The sequence below is a fragment of the Topomyia yanbarensis genome, chromosome 2 (assembly GCF_030247195.1).
Source record: "Topomyia yanbarensis strain Yona2022 chromosome 2, ASM3024719v1, whole genome shotgun sequence".
NCBI classification, from domain to species: Eukaryota; Metazoa; Arthropoda; class Insecta; order Diptera; family Culicidae; genus Topomyia; species Topomyia yanbarensis.
The window spans coordinates 2,769,676-2,775,911 of NC_080671.1; the positions used below are offsets into that span (position 1 = coordinate 2,769,676).

At 40.4% G+C, this 6,236-nt stretch overlaps 1 long non-coding RNA gene across 2 annotated transcripts; it reads right to left on the reverse strand.

The window, feature by feature from the left end:
* Positions 1 to 3,900: 3,900 nt before the first annotated feature.
* Positions 3,901 to 5,137, reverse strand: LOC131683044 (uncharacterized). 2 transcript variants are annotated; one of them, XR_009304339.1, is made up of 4 exons: positions 4,966 to 5,137; positions 4,811 to 4,909; positions 4,639 to 4,747; positions 3,901 to 4,585 (listed from the first exon to the last, which is right to left on the reverse strand). It is a non-coding gene; the product is annotated as an uncharacterized LOC131683044 (long non-coding RNA). The 2 variants fall into 2 exon arrangements; XR_009304338.1 differs by having other exon boundaries at positions 3,901 to 4,747; positions 4,966 to 5,133.
* Between the last annotated feature and the right edge of the window lie 1,099 nt (positions 5,138 to 6,236).

The following is a 6,236-nucleotide window of genomic DNA, read 5'->3' on the forward strand; positions in this document are numbered from 1 at the left end:
CCAGAGTGTTGAAGCGGTTCCAGGAGCGGTTGACGTTGGACCACGGCAAAGGAGCTGGAAGAAAACCGGGACCAGAGAACAAAAAGACGGAGAGAAAGGTAAAGCGGATGATTAACGCAAATCCCAACGTCTCAAACCGTGATTTGGCTAAAAAGATCGGCATGTCGCAGAGCTACGTCCAGAATGCAAAGAAGAGAGCTGGACTACATACATACAAGGTACAGATTATCCCAAACCGCGATGAGCGGCAACAATCGACGGCTAAAACACGGGCACGGAAGCTCTACGAGAAGATGCTGACAAAATGTGGCTGCTGTGTGATGGACGACGAAACGTATATAAAAACCGATTTAAAGCAAATTCCGGGGTTGGAGTTTTTCACCGGCAAGAGCAAGTTCTATGTGGACGACAAATTTAAGAAGAAGAAAATGTCGAAGTTCCCCTCCAAATGTCTCATTTGGCAGGCCATCTGCTCTTGCGGACTGAGGAGTGAGTCTTTCGTGACAAAGGGCACAGTAAATGGCGAGATCTACAAATCTGAGTGCCTCGAGAAGCGCCTTTTGCCGTTCTCGCAGCAGCACGATGAAGCTCCGCTATTTTGGCAAGATTTAACATCATGCCACTATTCTAAAAGTGGCCTGGAGTGGTATGAGGCCAATTCTGTCCATTTTGTCCCAAAGGACATGAATCCGCCAAACTGTCCGGAGCTGCGCCCGGTGGAGCAGTACTGGGCAATGATAAAGCGGGAACTTCGGAAGAGCAAGAAGACAGTCAAAGACGAGAAGGACATGTTAAGAAAATGAAAAAAAACTGAGAAACTGGTACCGGATGACACTGTAAAGACTTTGATGGAGGGCATCAAGCAAAAATGCGTTCAATTTTACACTCAAGGCTCCATCGATTAATTTTTCTTTTGATTTTTGAAGTAAATATATGTATAAAACTACCCTAAAATTTTGGTTTGATTTTAAACATTATAAGAAAATTGGCATGACATTTTCGGTGTCGCAATAATTTCGTGTTCGCCCTTTTTCCACTATATTTGAATATGAAAGTCGAGATGATGCCCGGAAAATGATAGCGATTACATTACCTTTTTTGTTTTCTTATTCTGAATCATTGTAGAACCATATACCGTAAACCGGGGTGACGTTGATCACTTTTCGAAGTAATTGCATATTTTTTGACGCAACACATTTTTTTTATGTTTATTATTTTTAAACCATGTACTGAGGTAAGGAGAACAAGATTGGTTGGTTTTACCTAAAATTGTCCGCTTACAGCTATTTTTCGAAAAATGATTTCAAGTTGAAGTCCGTTTTCGTATTCCGGGGTGACTTTGATAACCAGCATGTTCACCCACATTAAGTTTTTGATGTCAATGTTTTTCATTCAAATGTTTGTTTAAACTAATTTTGGAAAGATACTCATTGTTAAATAGATGTTAATTGGTATTATACAAAGTATTCAATGTACTGTAAAATTCGAGTAACCAAAATTCGTATAATTTCTGTTCAACTAGAATAAAAGATCCTGAAAACCGTTAAAACTGCTAAAATTGTTTTATTTCAGTGCTTTATCAATGTACAAAATGTTTCATCCATTTTAACACGTCGAAATATTGATCAATAAAAAAAAGTTGTGAATATTAGCTTAAAATAATTTGCTATAATTGCTAACTAGTTTCACAAAAAAATGTATTTAAAATAAACAAACTCCTAAATGTAAATTTGGTTCATCCTACTATGAAGGAAAATAAAAACTCGCTTGTAATTTATTACTCTTACTCGAATCTGAGATTTATTTGTTTTATAAAAAATAGACACATTACGAAGCTTCGTAAAAATAAGGTAAATTCAAATTTCGGTTTTTTGTAGTTTTTGTACCCAAAAACCGAACAAAAAACTCAAAAAGTATGACAAACCAGTGTTTTATAAGTTTAGAGTAAAAATCATTTCAAATTAAAATGATTCGGTAGACTATTCTGGTTTAAAAAGCGATCTACGAAAAAAGTTTCGAGTGATCAAAGTCACCCCGATGATCAAAGTCACCCGGTTTACGGTATTTTAAGTTATTATAATAATTTGTCACTGATTTAAAAAAATGTATATTGTTGCGTTCATTATTCAGAGGCAGTGTTGTGATTCCGTTATCCATTCCCTTCATTCATGTTACAGTTGCGTTGAGGAAGGGATACAAAATTCCTGAATTGATTAGTCTTATTCGTTTTGCTGCGTTCGAACAGTCACTTTAGGTGAGGTGACACATTTTTTGAGCCGTTATTCTGGTGTCACCGTATTCTGTTAGTAGCACATTTAGCATTATTAAACTCGGGAATCTCGACGCAACAATAGTAAATAATAACTCAAAATATCATCGATTACTAGATTGAAAATCATAACAGTTTTTGCAACCGGCTGAGACGGTGGTGCCTGCAGCTGGAAAGTTTTGTTCTCGAGAGAACCGCAGATTGCGAGATGCTATACGCGTTTGTGAAGTGGGAAGAGAGACCAGTTCGTTAAGTGTGAGTCGATAGTTGAGACGCCGGAGGAGTGCCATCCCCGGCAAGTGGTGTTTTGACAGCAAACCACGGGTAGACGAATTTGCCTACCGCGGTGGAAGAAATCGACAGTGACCGTGAATGTAGTATTGGTGTCGTCTGGAAATTCTAATCGACGAGGGGAGAAGCGTCACAGGTAGATCCATCTGTTCTATTTGTCTTCTGCCGAAACAACTGTCCATCGCGGTGGTGGAAACGGAGAGAGCGCGCTTGTGGTGGTGATACCGACAGACAGCTCAGCGGGAAGCGATTAAAAGTGTCCCAGGTAGGCCTATTTGTCTATCGAAGAAGCAACGCCACGAAGGACAGCAAGTGTCACTTTGTCAAATAACTGTCACCGAGATTACAACGACACACACAAGTTGTGTTCCATCGGTGTTGACCTTTATCACATCAGATAACAGGTATATTTTTCATTCCTTTTTGTGATAGTTTTTCTTGCTAGCTAAAATGGATGACGAGATGGGAGAACGAGGAACTGACCCTCCTCCTAAGCCTTCTGCTGAAAATGTTAACCCCATTAGAATTAAAATTTACCCGAAGTCGTCAACGGGACCATGAATTGTATTTATTAGGCGTAAAGTAAAAGCGCTAAATATTATCAAAATTTCTAAAGATTTGACTTCGCGATTCTCGAATGTAAAAGAGATCGTCAAAGTTAATAAAGATAAAATTCGTATTGTCGTTGGCAGCTTCAAACAAGCCAATGCAATTGCTTCTTGCGAGCTTTTTACGCGTGAATATAGAGCGTATATACCATCAAAGGATATTGATGGGGCCATCACAGAATCGAGTTTGACTGTTGATGACTTAATGAAGCATGGGGTTGGTCGTTTCAAAGACACCATACTTAAAGATGTAAAGATACTTGAATGCAAGCAATTGCACTCAGTATCACACGAAGGGCATAAACAAGTTTATCAACTGTCAGACTCGTTTCGAGTGACTTTCGCTGCCCAACTATGTCATTATCGATACGATTCGTCTCCCTGTTCGCCTTTTTATCCCTTGTGCGATGAATTGCCTTAAATGTAAACAGCTTAGCCACATAACCACTTACTGTTCCAATAAGGCGCGATGTGGCAAATCTGGGGGTTCTCATCAAGAGGATACATGCAATAAAAACTCAGAAAAATGTTTTATGTGCGGAGAAAACTCGCATGAGCTTGTAATATTATCTTTCTACAGCCTCGGCGACAACTTGCCTCACCTGGGCCGACTACTCATAAAACCAAAACCTACACGTGTCATTTTGAACATTATAGGGTGAAGAGCCTATTTTCACCATACTAAGCAGAATGCCTCACTAATTCATTATTTTCTCGGCCTACAATCAATGGAATGCGTAAAAATTGATATCAATAGCTTTGCTTAGTTGTTAAGAGCCAATATAATAACACAAATGAACTGAAAACAGTGAAATTCTTGTGTTTGAGTGCAACGAAAACTCGAATCGAGTGCCCCTATTGTTGCGCTACCATTTGACTCAATGTGTTGAACAAAGATGGCAAACACTGCTCCAACCAACGGTTTCAAATGGGTAAGGTGATAATAGAAACATGGCGTAAATGGGCTCAACACCCTACCCCTTTATTAATCTCTCTTCACACATTTCTCTATTTCCTCTGGCTTCTTCTATCCACCTATTGCTGCTGCTTTGCCCTTCCGGCCTACTGATTGTACTCACTTCTTGAAAGCTAGTACGCACGGCCCCGCCATACCGCTGCGGCATCTCACGACATAAATCGTGTGTCTCGCCACCTTCAATTCCATCCGGCATGCCCTCATTAGTGCTGGCAAAATCCCCCTGAGCCCGACCGTGGGACCTATTGCATCACGGTCTCCTATTAACTGCTTGTACTCTTGCTGCGCACATGGACGCAGGTGCGGTAACCAGATTCCTTCCACCAACTGAACCGGCTTGCGAATTGTTCCTGTTCGACCGATGCCTTGATGGAACTTCTGATGAGCCGGTAGCTGAGTTCCGATGTTTGAAGTAGGACACTTAGTATCGGAAAAGGAGCCCTACAATATTCCACGTGTCTTCATAAAATCTATAATCGCTGTGATTTACTCACTTCTCTTGGAAGGCGTTTTCCGTTTCGTGTTTGCTAGGCTGGTTAAAAACGTATCGCTTTCCGTTCGCAGATCACTGCTTGCTGGCACTGATGCCTTCAGGTTTCTTATCTGGTGGAGAAGTGCATGGCTTTACTTGTATGTTCTAATTAGTGCCGTGAGTATTCAACATACCTTCCCGGTGTAATCCGGTACGATTTGGTGCTGCCCTGAATCAACCCTGATTAGTTCAACAGAGCTTGTATGAACGGACGTCGTGTTCCTGCTTGTACGCTACCAAGAAGAAGGCAATTAGTGTCAGAACGATTGATTCATCCCATCCTGCTTACCTTGAGTTTTGACCGGATCCTCACTCCTGTGACTGTCGGACTCGCGTGAAAGCAAAATCATATTTGTGTGTTCTGTCCCGCACGAGTATTTTCCCAGCCGGTTTAAGCGCACTGAGCAGGAATCACGGCTGCACCGTGCACCATTACTTTTTGTTCTGATTCCTCTTTTTAGTAAGCGGAAGCACTCTCTTTTCAACTGACAGGCAGAATGGATATAGTTATCGCAGAAAGTTTGTTGATGTTGTTTTACTTTCAAGCTGGCAAGCGGCCCTTGTGGTGGATCCATACACGCTTAACTTTAACTTAGCATAATATGTGCGTTGAAGATGTTCAAATTGAGTTAACATCTAATCAAATAAATTAACTGCTACAAGCTCCTTGCATGCCCCATGTATAAATCGCGCGAGGATAAAATTAAACGATCCTTGAAGGAGAGGTCTAACCGCTTCTATGCAGAAATGCTGAAAAATGCTACTCCTAAACCCATCTTCCTAGAAAACACTTACACAGCTCTATTTTCGGAACTGTCTGACTCTGACGGAGCTTGCGAAGGTACATCATTTGTTTTACCTGGAGGTTCCTGGAAAAAAACAATCTTCTTTTCCCAAACTGTCAAGGAAGGGCCCTAAAATTTCTCCTCCAATAAATAAACTGCGCCCAAAGCCAAAAAAAAATCAGAGTCAATTCCGCACGGTTTTGGGAATGTACAATCCAAACAGAACACCATTACTGGAAATAACAAAATTTCGACTTCCTCTGAGCCTCAACCGGGGGCAGGATTATTGAAATTTTCTGAAATTGTTGATTGGATTTTTAATGCATTCAACATTTTTGAACCACTAAAGAGTATACTTTCAGCGTTCCTCCCAACAATTAGAACATTATTAGTGCAGCTGATTGCTCAATGACCCATCCTTGCAGCGATGGATAATTCAACTCCTAAGGTGAAAGACTCCATATCACTGTTTTAAAGTGGAATTGTAAAAGTATCATACCTAAAATTGATTCCTTAAAGATTTTGCTGCATAATTTGAAATGCGATGCTTTTGCTTTATGTGAAACATGGCTTACCTCAAACACTAATTTTAACTTAAATGATTTGAACATTATTCGCCTAGACCGAGACACTCCGTATGGAGGAGTGCTTTTATAGGAATTAAAAAGTGCTATTCTTTCTATAGAATTAACATCCCCATGGTTGCTGGCATTGAGTCTGTAGCTGTCCAAACGAACATTAAAGGCAAAGACATGTATATCGCTTCTATATATAT